Source organism: Lagopus muta, chromosome 4 (assembly GCF_023343835.1).
Source record: "Lagopus muta isolate bLagMut1 chromosome 4, bLagMut1 primary, whole genome shotgun sequence".
NCBI lineage: Eukaryota > Metazoa > Chordata > Aves > Galliformes > Phasianidae > Lagopus > Lagopus muta.
Window position 1 is genome coordinate 29264973 of NC_064436.1, and position 14087 is coordinate 29279059.

General features: G+C 40.0%; 1 long non-coding RNA gene across 1 annotated transcript in view; it reads left to right on the plus strand.

Moving 5' to 3' along the window:
* Positions 1 to 5493: 5493 nt before the first annotated feature.
* The window catches only part of LOC125692589 (uncharacterized), a 51953-nt gene continuing 43359 nt past the window's right edge, over positions 5494 to 14087 (plus strand). Inside the window, exon 1 of the long non-coding RNA XR_007376767.1 lies at positions 5494 to 5527. This is a non-coding gene — a long non-coding RNA (uncharacterized LOC125692589). The remainder of the gene's footprint in view (positions 5528 to 14087) is intronic.

The following is a 14087-nucleotide window of genomic DNA, read 5'->3' on the forward strand; positions in this document are numbered from 1 at the left end:
GCCTAGAGAATCTCTGTTATCTCAGAATAAGGGATAATAGTGTTTCTCCGTGAAAATCAGCACTTCCCTCCACTGCCAGTGTCTTTATAGTAATATATTTCAGCATGGGGAGATTTGAATATAGAGACTTAATAGCCAAATTTCGTAAAGGACTGTGCAATAACATAATCTGAGATCCTTTTAAAGTAACAATAATAATAAGATGGAGAGACTACAGTATTTCCATTTTGTATTTTGGGTTGGTTTTTTATTTGTTTTGGTTTTTGTTTGTTGTCTGTTACCTTTGGTGATTTAATTTGGAGGTACTAACTGGTTAATAGTTGTAGTAGGATGGTTTGGAAACCATTTTTTAGGCTATTTAAAGTAGTCTTATTAAAGACCTCAACTTTTGCAATATCTGTCTTCTAAAGTCTTTAGATGAGGTCCTGTGAAGGTGGACACTATTCGTACAATATGTGGCTATTATATAACTCTGACTTTGTAATATACATTAGGAAAAGGCCAAGAGGGGAATATAGTGTGTAGCATAATATTTAAGTCTCAGTTTTGTTCCAAGAAGGTCATGGAAGTTAGCTCACAGGACTAGCTGAGAAGTGGGGTTGCAGGCCTTACATGCTACATGTTAGGAGCTCTTTTTAAGAACAACCTGGATAAATATATCTCCTGCTTGACTGGAGCACCCTCAGTGCTGCCTGTGAGCAGGTGCATGGAACAGCTGTTCTCTGGAGAGGCTCCTTCCAAACCTAAGATCCTAGGATTTTCTAAAGGCAGCAGAATAGTAGAAAATCAAACAGATCTAGTGGTCAGTTGTTTCTATGAGAAATTAACAAAATGTGCTGTTAGGTAGCAAGACTTACCATGTCAAAATGCACAGTGTGATCAGACTGCTGTTCCACATATGGGAATAAAGCAGTGGTAACACAGGAGGCAATGGAGTTACAAAGAAGTAAACCTGGCCTTGAAAATAATGTCTGTGTGAATCAGTGTTTTCCCCTGCACAGACAATAAAATGAATGAGGATGTTTAACCTAGCTCAGGATCTTTGCTGTCTAGGTTCAAGAGGTGCCTTGCTGTTTCTGAGAAAGATGGAAGGGTATTTTCTAGTATCAACTTATGAAGCTCCTCCAGTACCTGTCTGGCAAAATCCGCTTTGATATCTGTGTTATTAGGAGATTATCAACATAAGATCATTCCCAGTGGTATTCTTTCCTTGAGCTGACAGATCCTAAGCAAGGGCAGATAAAATGAAGTGAAAATGAGCATTTGTTAGCTAAGGAAAACATTCCTTTCTGGTGCACTCAATCACGTGCACAGACTGAAAGAAAGAGAAATTCAATCACGGTGAAGGTATTGGTCATTCAGCTCAGCTTGATTTTCCAATTTTATAAATTGTAGGAGGCTCATGAGGAAAAACAGGGCTATAGAATCAGCAAATAGAATCTACTTTCGATTCCTATGCCATTTAAATCCAAATTATAGTCATTTACTCAGTCCAAAGAGCCTGAATTTTTGCTGTTCTCTAATTTTAAGCAGTTGTGATTGCAGAATCCATATAAAAGTCCTGCTTCAAATTTAATTGATAAATTCACACCTCCTTTTTTCCCCTCATTCCACTGTGGCACATGCAATCTCATGAGGTTATTTGTGTGAGAAAGAGTACAAACTATACAATAACCTTGCCAGTTAGCAGGATAAAGTGAGTCATTATTGAAATCATAGCCCCAGATTCTCATCTTGTTGGAGCTTACATACAGGAACGTAGCCTTTCTATGGAGTCCTGGTTTCTGCTCTGCTCTCCTGCAAGATCTGTATGTGCAATAAGGTTCTGTCTTCACTGCAGAGTAATAATTTTAAATATAATGACTATCATATTCTATATGCTATCATGCCCTATTTCTCTACTTGAAAAATCCTTGACAAATAAAGCAGTATTATTTTTAAAATTTCCCATAGAATTGTTTCAGTTAACCTTCAATTAGAACAATTAATTCAAAATTGGAAAAAAATGTAGTGAAAATCTTTGCTTGACCAAAATCCTTGGTCAGTTCAGTACTTTTGGGTGTTAGGGTATGATATTTTGACTGAACAGCTTAAGCACAAATCCAGCTAACTCACATTCATCAAGATTCCCATGTTTAGTGTTTTGTGTGGACTGGCTGGAGACGTTCACATTCTTTGCTGATAGGACGCATGGGCACAGGAATTTGAGTAGAATTTTAGCTGCTTACATCTAAAGTTTGAGAGGCAGACTTGTGTTTTCTCAAAAGAAAATCTTATCATGTGAACTTAATTCTCTCTATTGAAAAACATTTTGAACTAGATTAAAATCCTTGTGGAAACAGAAATTAAGAAGTCCCCTATTTTTCACACTGGTTTTGATGATCCCGTATATGCGACTATGTGTAAGCATCTCTGTTGCCATGGCACAGTCATTGTATTTGCAGGTTCATTTAACAAACAAGTACCTCTTCTAGTTATTGTTGAGCACCCTCTCCTGGCTCTTTGCTATTTGCAGATGAAGCATCATATAAATTATGAGTACTCTGGGTTGAACTGCATAGCCCATTGGAGTTCAGAAGGATGCATTTTAAGGTGGTGTGAGATGTTCTCCTTTAAGCTACCCAAATTTTATAACAACCTAGCTGGTTTGTCTCTGAGAAATTGCAGTAAAATTCCTCAGTAAGGAATTTTTTTTTTTTCCTTTCCTCTAATGTTGCTCCTTAATTGCTCTAAGAAAAGCACCTCCACACCTGAGAATACAATATGCCAGGCATAATCTGATAAAGGGATTATATCTGGTTGGTAAAAGGTTGCTTATTGAGTGATTGAGCCTACATTCACATCTGTCAGTGGATCTTATCTTTCTGTTAATGCCTCAGAAGGCCTAAGGCTGTCTCAGGATGAATCAGTATGTCATAAAGTAAGTTTATTTGCAGGGATTATGGCAACAAGCAGCAACTACAATGGAAATAGCAGGTGAAGTTGGGGGATTACCACTCAGTTAAGAGACGCAATGTGAGGAGTAGTCTCTGATTTTAGATCTCGTAATAAATAGAATTAGGGCACACTGAAGTTTTCTTGCACTTATGTGACTGTCTGCTTGCTGTGACTAATGCAGTCTAAAGTTGCTTCCACAACTCTTTGCAGGAAGGTAAAAAATCCTTCACTCTTTACTGCTTGCCTCATATTCCACAACCCTCCACTGGGCAACATTGTTGCTAAATTAAACTGTTCACAGGCATCTGGTCTGGATCCATCCAGAATCTTTAGGATCTAATGAAGGCACCTACGTTAGGTCTTGACCCATCATCATCTTTGTAGTCCGTGGAAGCAGATACGCATCTCTGGAGGGACATTCAGGTGCTACATGGCCAAGTTTGTGCTCTGAGACCATCTCTCTCCAATGAGCACAGCAGCAGCCTTGGGAAATCATGCATCTAATTTCAGTCCCTGATGGGTACTTGTGGACTTGCTGTCCTTACCAGCCTGTGGCTGTGATGACTTCAGAGACTGATTTGCCCTTGGTAGATATTGTATCTTGAGGCAATTACCACTGCATATCCTACAGAGACCAAGAACTAGGCTTCTCCTGATGCTTTTAACAGAAGCATTATAGCCAGTCCCCTGAAGAATTTTAAACATGCAACTTAAAGTCTGCTCTTGAGTGCTTCAGACTGTCTTAAAGTTGTAGCATCATCACAAGTCTCTGAGGTTTGCTCTATCAAGTTAAATAAAACTTTGATTTAGCAAGAAGTTATCAACATATCCATCTCATGTTACTCTCAAGCACTGTTTTTTCTCAACAAATGGTATTGTCAGAGGAAAAGGACATTTCTGAGCACTGGGAACATCATCATAGGGCGTGCCCTGTACAGTAGGGTGGTAATTTATAGTAGTAGCCAAGGATTACGCTAAATCACCTTTTGATTATACTCTGCCCAGTGCTTTATATTCCTACACTGTCTGTACGCTCCTGACTTTCATGGAGGAAAGACATTATCCCCTGCTAGATGTAATCATGGGGCTGTTTGGCTTAACTAAAAATATTCTGTTCAGCTCTCTGATTACAGACTTCTAACCAGCTTTAATTTTGTATTACCCTCAATTAGAGGATACTTTAAATTTTTCTGCAGTTTAGTGAAAGAGCAGGAATAAAGGGACAGGTGAAAACAGAGAGAATATAGAAATATCTTCAGGTCATAGCTAAATCAGAACAGCAGTTCTACTGAATTTGAGTAGATGTGTGCAGGGGCTATTTTAATTTCTGCACAACTTTGATACAAGCAAAGAGACCAAAGTCTTACACATCAAGTCAAGAGTCTCAAAGAATAAATTGAGTGCTACTGTGATATGAAGCAAAATTATTTCCTTTCCATGTGTGAGAATACACTTTTATTCTGCTGGAGAAACTCTCTAATTTGCAATAATGAGATTAACTGGAAGAGAAAAAGCAGTATACTAAGATACATCATATAATGAAGTGTATTTATTCCATTTTGTATAGAATGATTCTAGTTTCCTTTGTCAGATTCCTAAATTAGTGGGCCAAGTTTCATCAGCAGTACGTGCAAGAAAGTCCTAATGATTGCAAAGGGTCACTGTCACTGAATTACCCATTGCTTGCTGGTAAAAATAATCAAAGAATAATAAAGAATTTAATCAGGTCTCACTGTATATGTGGCTTCGCTAGACTACGCGTGTTGCTGCTGATTATCATTTCTGGCAGATAACAGAAGCAAGAAGAGGAAGCAGCAGGCATGGAGTAAAGATGGGATGCCCATGAGGCTGAATGTGAGGGAGGAGTAGTCTTCTCATCTGGCCACAGGGTTGGCATTAGCAACTCTGCCATTTCTTTTCTGAGCTGCAGCATTCCTGGCAAGGGTTCTCTGTGTACACACTTGAGGACTGGCACAGGCCTGCCCAGCACATACTGCTGTCAGATTTGGCAGGTCCACATCACAGTACATCTTTGGAATGTTTGTAGCACAAGCCTGAGTCAGTGTTAACACAGTTTTTTTTCCTGAACTAGACTTCAAAGGCATCACAGGAGCTTTGTGACTTGCACTAGTCTACTCCCCTGAGTCTTTCTCATCCCTGTTATCTGGGTTGGCTAGCTTTAATACTAAGGAATAAGCCCATGTGGGATAAAGTCTAATTCTCACATTTTTCTGTAAACCTAGTGGCATGTGTCAGTACTCTTCATAGAGTAGCTGCTAAGCAGGAAGACCACATTACACTTTATGATACACCTGCAATCATTTACAAGCTTGCACTCTGGAGTAAGGTTTTTCCAGCTTTCTTAACATCCACCAACCACATCCTCATCTGGAACAGTACTCCCAAGAGTGAACAAAGTACATCCAAACCACAGCACAGAGAGCTGGGCCCCTGCATCTTGAAGTGAGTGAATTTGCTCGGCTAATTATGTGCAAGTGTTCCCTCCAAGCACCTGTAAATTGTTGACTTTAATAGGGTGGCAGCTGTTACTAGCTGCCTGGGTTCCTGCTGCCTTGGAAGCATTCAGGAGGTGAGAGCAGCAACTTGCAGTATGATTATTTTTTTCTCCATTTCCTCTCAATTTCATTGTCATCTTTTTCTCTCTTAAGAGTGCTTAAAAGCTTTTGTTGCTTCTTATAACACCCACAGGAGCTGTTGCAAAGTGCACTTTTTGTGCTTAAGGTTTTAAAGACTAAAATCTCTGACCTGAAGAGGTTTGGAGAGAGGCTTAGTTTGTAGCCTGCTGCCATGCAGACACCTGCAAAACATTGAACTTAAACACTAGCACAGCTGGAGGGAGGGATGGTGTGCGGTGATGAGCGGCTGTATTGCTTCATGGCTGTGTTTCAGTGCTCTGGCTTTTCTCTAGGAATTAGAATTAGTTCCCAACTGATTCTGAAGTGACTACCCAAATACTTGGTTGTCTCTGGTCGTTGGTTTTTAGAGTTTGATGCCTGTATGGGTGGGGGTGTTATAGCTGTATCTGGAAATGCTGACCTATAGACAAAAGCAAGCCCCAAGGTGTATGGGGAGATTTCCTGGTTTAGGAGCATTGCCCATGGTCTTTAGAAAAATAATATTTTGTGTTTGTGCACTCGTGATGACAGAGGTACACCTTAGATTGGGCAGTCCTCAGTCAGGGAAGATTTACTCTTCTCAGGAATAACTCTGGAGAGGAGGAACACAGTCTGTCAAAGCAATACTATGGCATAGCAAAAATCTTCAGGAGTCACTGGGAAGGGAGCAGGGGGAGAGCAGGGAGGCCAAGTAGAAGGACATGTCTTTTAGTAGGTAAGGTGTTCCTCTGGCATGCTTTCAAGACTTTTAATTCAACAGATGAGGTGAAGATAGTAAAGTAGGTCTCATTCCCCTAATAGATGCCTAAATAAGCAGGCAACCAAAGGATGTTACCAGGTTAGTTTCTGAAAACCTGACCTTTGGTTTTGGAATTGAATTTATTTTTCCCCTTATTTTATTCTTCTATTTATCAAGTGGCCAGGGACTCTCTATTCCTGACCACTGCCTTTTTTGGCTTCAAAGAGGAACTAAATTTAACTAGTATGTTAATGAAAGGACAAGGTCTGTCATTATTAATAATGACATGAAATCATGTGTGAAGAACATTCAGTTATAGCCATCCTCAGGAGAGAAGAGTTTCCCAAATTTCTTAACAGAGAGAAGGAAAATTGACAATTTGTCTTTCTGCCCAGTTTCTATTTAGATCAGCTAAGCTGTGCTCTTTTACTTACAGAAATCCGGGCAGCCCAAGCTAGGGCACACCAGATACAAGCTTTTGGCCTGGCAGTTAAAAACACCACCAGGCCAAGTTCTCAGTTGGTGTGGATCCAAGAAAGCTGTGAGTGTGGCCCTATCTCTGTGCTTTGACTTTTGATTTTGTTTCTGGAGTTGGCTTTGGCATCCATTGGCCAGAGCAAGGGGCATCATTTAAAGCAGGGAGCTGTTTTGCACACAATAGAAGTTGTTTAGGAATATTAGTGCTGTAAAGTAAGTTTGGGAGGAATTGGCAATGAAAGGGTAGGAAAAAAAGACTAGTAAAGCCACTCAGATTTTGGCTTTTGCTAAAACTTAGAGTGGCACTCCACTGGGAGCTCTTCTAGCCCAGGGGCCATTTTCTGTTTGAGATCATTAATAGCCAGCTCCAGTTCCTCCATCGTGATTGGTTGGTATGATATATTCCTATTAATTTGACTGAGCTGAGAGACAGAGAGGAAATATAAAAATGTCTATGAGTTGCTGGTACCTTCTGGGATCTCTGGCATGTAGAAGTCTTGAGAAATCTTGATGAATTCAGACTTAGGGGTACATTTTTAAAGTGATTTACAGAGTGTCTGCTGCATGTTAATGAACAGTGTTCAGGCAAAATGTTGTGAAATAGTTTCAAAGTAAACCCTGTGGTGTCTCATCTTCTTTTTTTTTTTTTTTTTTTTTTTTTTTTTTTTTTTTTTTTCCCCTTTAAATTTGGTTTTGTATTGAGAGAATACCTAGAAATAATCTGATCTTTTATTTGGAATTCCAAAAATTTTGCTGATATTCAGCCCAATTTGTACAAAGTGAATAAAGTGGATTTAGATATTTATAGCCCAGATCAGCAGCTATGGTAAGTTATAGAGCCAAATAGCTGTAGTGAAATCTCCTGAAGTGTTGCTGGGTTGTAACCTGTGAAGTAGCTGCCCCAGCTAGTTGGAGTTTGGAGCACTTGCCTGAGAGAATTTAAACCCACTCTAAAACAGGCATGTGAATTAACAGAAAAGGCAGGTGAAAAATGACCCTTCTGTTTTCTGAATCATTGTGAGCATTGGCATCTGGGTCTTACTGTTCCCTGGAGGAAAGTGATACACTTGAAATTCTAAATGAAAAAAAACGAACAAAAAATCTTTCCTCTCTGTGTCCATCTGTGGATTTAGCCTGTAGTACTAGCTCAATTTCCACAAAGCCTTCAAGCACGCTAGCTCAAAAGTCATTTATATCTATTCATCCAGGTGCCCTCACGCTTGGCTGTGAAGGCATGAATCCTCCCCAAAAGACGATTCCTGCCCACAGAGTCACTGTCCTTTCCTAAGATGTCAGGCAAGAAGTGGATTTCATTGCAGACGTGTAAACTGCCAAAAGGGAGGTAACACTGAGAATTGCATGGCATAGCGTTCTCAACTCAGGAACTGCTTCACTCTTATGAAGTGTGTCTTAATACTGTGTTGGAATAAATCAATGTGTCAGGATAGAAAACAATGTGTGTGTGGATGATACAGTACTTAGACAATATGTGAAAGAGATGGTATGTACAGGTTTTAGCTGTCTGCCATGAGGATCAGCTCCAGAGAGTACAATGTCTCCTTGATAGGAGAGACCGGCGTAATAAGCGTGTGTATTTGTGTATGTGCGTATGTATAGTTCAGTTAATCAGTAAAGTGTGCAACCATTTGCCTTAAGGTGAATGACTTACCGTGATCAGCGAATTATCTCCTATCACATTAAATTATGTACTGTGATCTCTGAGGTGTATTAAATATTGAAATCAAAATTTTTGTCATTAATGGGAACCTAATGAGCAACGACATTATGCGCCTCAGTTGGCTTTTGTCAGAAGCAACCCATTGTACTTGGAAGGTGACTTTTGTGGGTCTCTAGTGGTAATGTCCCAATTATTTCACTTATCAGTGTCTCTGAAGGAGGCTCCAAATGCCTACCATGGATGTTTTATTTCACACTGTGTATGGAGCAAGGTTTCTCTATATGCAGATAAAAGTATTTTTGAATGGACTGGAGCAGAGACCAGTTTCTACCATCCAGATTTATAGCTGAAAGCATATTCTACCAACTATTTCAGTTTCTTTCATTCTATGAGATCCCTTTTAGGATGCGCAGGTCTTTTGGATTTAAGGATAAAAAAAGCACAAGGTGATGCCTTCACCTACAGTTAATGTGTAGGTGCCTAAATTATAATATATACATATGCAATGCAAGATGTGCCTGAGGATAACCCTAGGTAGTTCTGTCTCTGAAATGTTTACTATTGGGATTACTGAGGCATCAGAAATTCCAGTCAGATTAAGGTCTTGTTATAGCAGAAGGCCTCTTGTGTCCTTGCTATACAGTTTGAACAGAGGGATAGGAAGATGCTATGACTTTTTCAAGGTCACCCAATTTGACAGTGGCAGACTAGCAGTAAAAATGCTGGATTGCAGCTCATGCATGCTTATGTCTAAGCTATCTTGAAACTAGCTGTGTGGGCTTCATCTATTGTACAGGGTGTCTGGTTGGGCTTGTTAAGCCCATATTGCTGCTGTTCCTGCCCGTACTTTTCCCTTCTGAGTGACTCAGTGTATCTGCATCATTTGCACTATGAAGCCAATTTATTGCCATAGCCATCTGCATCCCAAATACAATTCAATTAGGAATGAATGGAGGCATTGCTCTTCCCACTATTTGCTTTCTTCTATGTAGTACAAGCAGGCCCAAAAATGTGGGCACAGTTTGGCACCTTGTAATGAACAGTGTCAACTACCACGTGCCAGCCCAGTTGATGTCACCTGTTAGGTGAAGCTGGGTATCAGCTTCCATAAGAGGCTGTGCAATTGTGTTACCCAGCCTCTGCATACAAACTCCAGCCCACTGAAGGGTTAGTCTGTTTGCAGGGCTGAGAGGTGTCTTGCTTTTACACCCTTCCACCTCACTGCACACTATTAGACTCCCTTGCCTCTTCTGAGGGTCCTAAATTGCTACAGAAAGTGGTATTGTTTTCTGCTAGCTTAACTGTTGCCTTCCTTAAGGCTTGTTTTTCACTGCTACGCTTTACTGCCTGTTAAGTTAACTGGATTTTTATCTGCTCTGCCTTTGACTGTCTTCTGTAAAAGTCCATAGTAAGCCACAGCTTGCCCAGAGGAATATTTCAGGAGAGGAAGGGGAGAATGTGGGAACAATAATAATACAGCACTGGCAATACTATTGTAAAATAATACTACAAAAACATTTAGGTAGAAAAGAGTGGTTCCCCCCACCATTGATGTCTACTTCCAGTACAAAATAATTGCTCCTCAGGGACTTACTACTGCTTGGAAGAGATTAAGGGTCTATTCTGTCTTCTCTAGACACACGTGAAACTTACAGGTATCTTTGAGGTGAACATTAATGGGGATGATATTTACTCTTCTGCATGGTTCCTGCCCTCTTTGTCCCCAAATGCTAGAAGAAAAATGGGTGTTTTTTAAATTATATTTCCATGGGTACAATAATTGCCCTAGCCTGTGCTGAGGTAGGAATCTGCCCTCTTCCTCTGCAATCCCTGAACAGCAGTGTTTAATGTAGAAATAGAGAAGAAATGCATGAAAGTAATGCCAACCCTGCAGCTGCAAGCAGGATGGGTGAGAGGTAGCAAATGCCATTCCCCACACCCTATCTTGTAAAGCATGGAGTTGAAATGCAAAATGTGCCCTTAGTACCCTAGCCTAGTGCCTCCTCTTCCCCTCAATTCAAAGATACTGCGCTGTGTTGCTCTCTTGTTGCACACAGTGTACTTAAAGACTTGAATAACTTTGTCCTGGAAATGTGTTCCTACAGACTGTTCATGCTTTTCTGAGCCAATTAAACAGAGGCACTATTAAACAGCTTGCATTTCTTTGTGTAACAGCCACTGGGCTCTTTATCCTGCAGCACTGGCAAGGGCTGCTCTAGGATGGAACTTCCATGCAATGTGGGCTAAGGGCATTTACTGTGCCCGTGCAGAACTGATCCCACCACAGAGCTCACTCCAAAATGCAAGACAGGTGCAGAGACAGACTAGTTTTCATGGGTCTTGTTGACCAGACAGAGATTTTGTGAGAGAGATACATATATAGATTGTCAGGGTCTTTAAATAGTTGGAAGAGTTGGTAGTAGTGGATGTTGAACAAGGGTATCCTGGAACTGCTTTGATAGCTGAAGTTTGCTGTAATAAAGCCAAAGATGCCAAAGCACCATTTGTATCGCTTCTATCACTGAACCTGTTATGCATTTTGATTTTCTTATATCAGGAGTGACTAGTGAGCTAACACTGCGGCCTGATCCAAGCAGCAGGCGGCGTGCGGAGAAATGATGGTAACACGTAGTTGTCAGTTGCTCTACAGAGTATGGTAGTCATCAGCTGGGAAATTAAGAAGAGGAATAAAAGATGGATTCTGATACTGTGAAATTTAGGAGTAGTCAGAAGTGGGGCTGAAGATATTGTTACAGTAGTGAAAGAGGATTCATTACTTTGTAGAGCAAGAAATACATTATTTCACAGAACAAATAATAAATAATGAAGAAAGAGAGAAAGGTCTTTAAATATCAATGTGCTATGTTCATGGTCAAATAGCATCAGAGGAAGTCAAGACAAATCAGAGGAGGAGTTTCAGGAACACTGAAATAAACAAAAGCTCAGAGGAGGGGTATAATCAAGGATAGTCCTAAACCAAGGCCAGATCTTAAATTTATGGTCCTAGCAATATAGAGGGACTGTCGTGGTGTTTTATTTTATTCTGCTTGTGATAGAAGAAACAAGAATTACTGCAGGGAGGAAAAAACAATTCATATTGCCTAGACCAATCTCTGAAGCAGTAGGAGTGAGACCTAAATCCTAAGATTTGGTTTTTTGGTGTTTTTTTTGTGTGTGTGTTTTTTCTTTGTTTGTTTGTTTTTAGGGGGTTGTTTTTTTGTTGTTTTTGTTTGTTTGTTTGTTTGTTTTTGCCTGTTTGATTGCTTTTCATCCTTTAGCAGCAGCTTGCTTTGTTCTTCAGTTTTAATTGCAGCTCTCTGTGTTGGACAGTTACAAAGCAGATTTAAAAAGGAAACAAATTTTCTGATTATCATGAGAGTTAAAGGTTTACAGAATAAATATTGCGAGTCTTGCAATGAAATGGCAATACTTGTTCACTTAGAAGGTACTGTTTGAGTTTAGAGAAATAATAAGAAGAAAGATGCTGTGACTGAACAGAAAATTGAGAACTTGAGCATAGAAAACTCATGGGTTTGGCCTACATGGACAGAAAAATACCCTTCCACTAAGATCTGTGGTTGCATTTATAGAAGTTAAAATATTTGTTCAGATATTCACATGCATCTTCTGATACATAACTGCTTTCTGGAAAGTAGCAATTGGTGACTGCTAATATTCCAAATGGTTATTTTCAAATAATGCTTCCATCAGTTCAGGGATGTTATGCCTTCCTCTGATCCTGAAATTTCTAAGTCAACGTGATGCTTTGCAATAGTGTTGATCCATGGTAATACAAATGTAGAACAGTCTGAGGCTTTGGGATGTTCCTGTCTCTCTGCTGAAAATAAGTGGAGCTCAGACATGTTGAAGGCTCAGCATACAATATTTGGTTACAAGAACCTGGACCATTTTGAACCTGGACCATTTCAGAATGGTCCAATTGCACCACTGAGAACTAGACATTGGATAGACTGACCCAAAACACCTCAGGAAGACTACAAGGAACCGTGCATAGTCTTTCTGGTGTGATAACTCAACCTCTGTACCTCCTGCAAATCAGTGAAAGATACTTTTGTTTTCCTAGCCACTTTTTCTTCTTTTAATTGAAAATTCTGCTCTTTTCTGTCTCTAAAAATGAGCAGAATACTCAACATCTACCAAAGCAAATCCTGCCCTGAACAGCGCTTGTGACCGGTTATTCGTTTTTAGTTTGGAATTGCAGCTTCTCTGTGTCTTCTCCACTCCATAGTCTGTCTCTCTCACACACTGTGGTCTTGTAGCCACCCTTCATGAGTGCTGCAAGATGGTGGGACTCCAATCTTCCATCCTACCGACCTTATTACAAACTGGCAATATCATCTCAAATGTGATAGAAGAGAAAAAGACCTTCTTTTCTTTAGTAAGAATCAACACATCTGCTTTGCACCATACTGCAGCTGGAGAAGAGGTGATTGAGCTGACTGATAGAGCTTCACAGAATTGTAGGGGTTGGAAGGGACCTCCAGAGATCATCGAGTCCAACCCCTTCATCTGGTGCAAACTAAGAAGTCATCACCAGTTGCTCTCTGTTTGGTAATCATAGTTCAGGAATGAGCTCATGGGATAAGCAAGTCCAGAGCATTGTGCAAAGGGAAGATCGTGGCTGGGAAGACTAGATAGAGATAGGGGAACATAGGAAACTATTTCAAATAAAGATGTCAAGGAAGAAAACGTAACTTTTTCTGTTGAAATCAGTTTATTTAAATGACGGTTGAGACTCAGCAACTTTTGGAATGAACTGGTGACTCAAGTTTGTGAAAAGGAGATTGTTGTGTTTTCTGTAATTCTGGGGATTATAACTTGAGATAGGTCATCTGCATTTTCAAAGAATGAGGTGTTATGTTCCTTCATAGACTGAATTCAGTCTAAGACAACACAGACCTGCATTTGACCAAGTGATCCAGAAAACAATGGATGAAGTACAATTGCTTTTTTTTTTCCCCCCAATACAGGCAGAAGAATCTCTGTTAAATTTTATCATCTGTTCATCACCCATTCTTATTTAAGCAGATGTTGGATCACTTGAAGTGTTCAGAGTCTGTGTATTCCTGAAGTTTTACTCTAAGTGGAACAGAAGCTAAGGGTTTGATGGTGAGACATCAGACATTCTGCTGCTGGGGCACTTGGCTTTCTCAGCTTTACTTCACTCCATGCTGTTGTTTGCAGTCAACCCTTGCTCTGCTAAGCATCATTTTAATTTCCAAGAGCATTCAATGACTGTATTTCTGTTTCATGTCCAGCAGGTGTGTTCTTATTGGCCTTCTTTCAACTGAAGGTAAGCCACTGTGGCCTGCTTACTCTCTCTGTCCCTAGCTAGCAGTGTATTTTGACAAAGGGGCACTCACCCATGAATACAGAAACTTGCTTGCTGTCCATGGACTGTAATTCAAGATAGCCCTGCAACACTGTCTTCATGACAAAAATCATCATTTTCTTTGTCAATTAAATCTGGGACTGTCCTTGCAGTCATCACTTGGAGTGATGCACAAAGTGAGCAGACCACAACCAACTCTTTCTAGGAAGTACTAAAGCCAATTATAAAACTGATGGAAGCAAAGTTTTTTCTTTTTTTCTTCTGTAT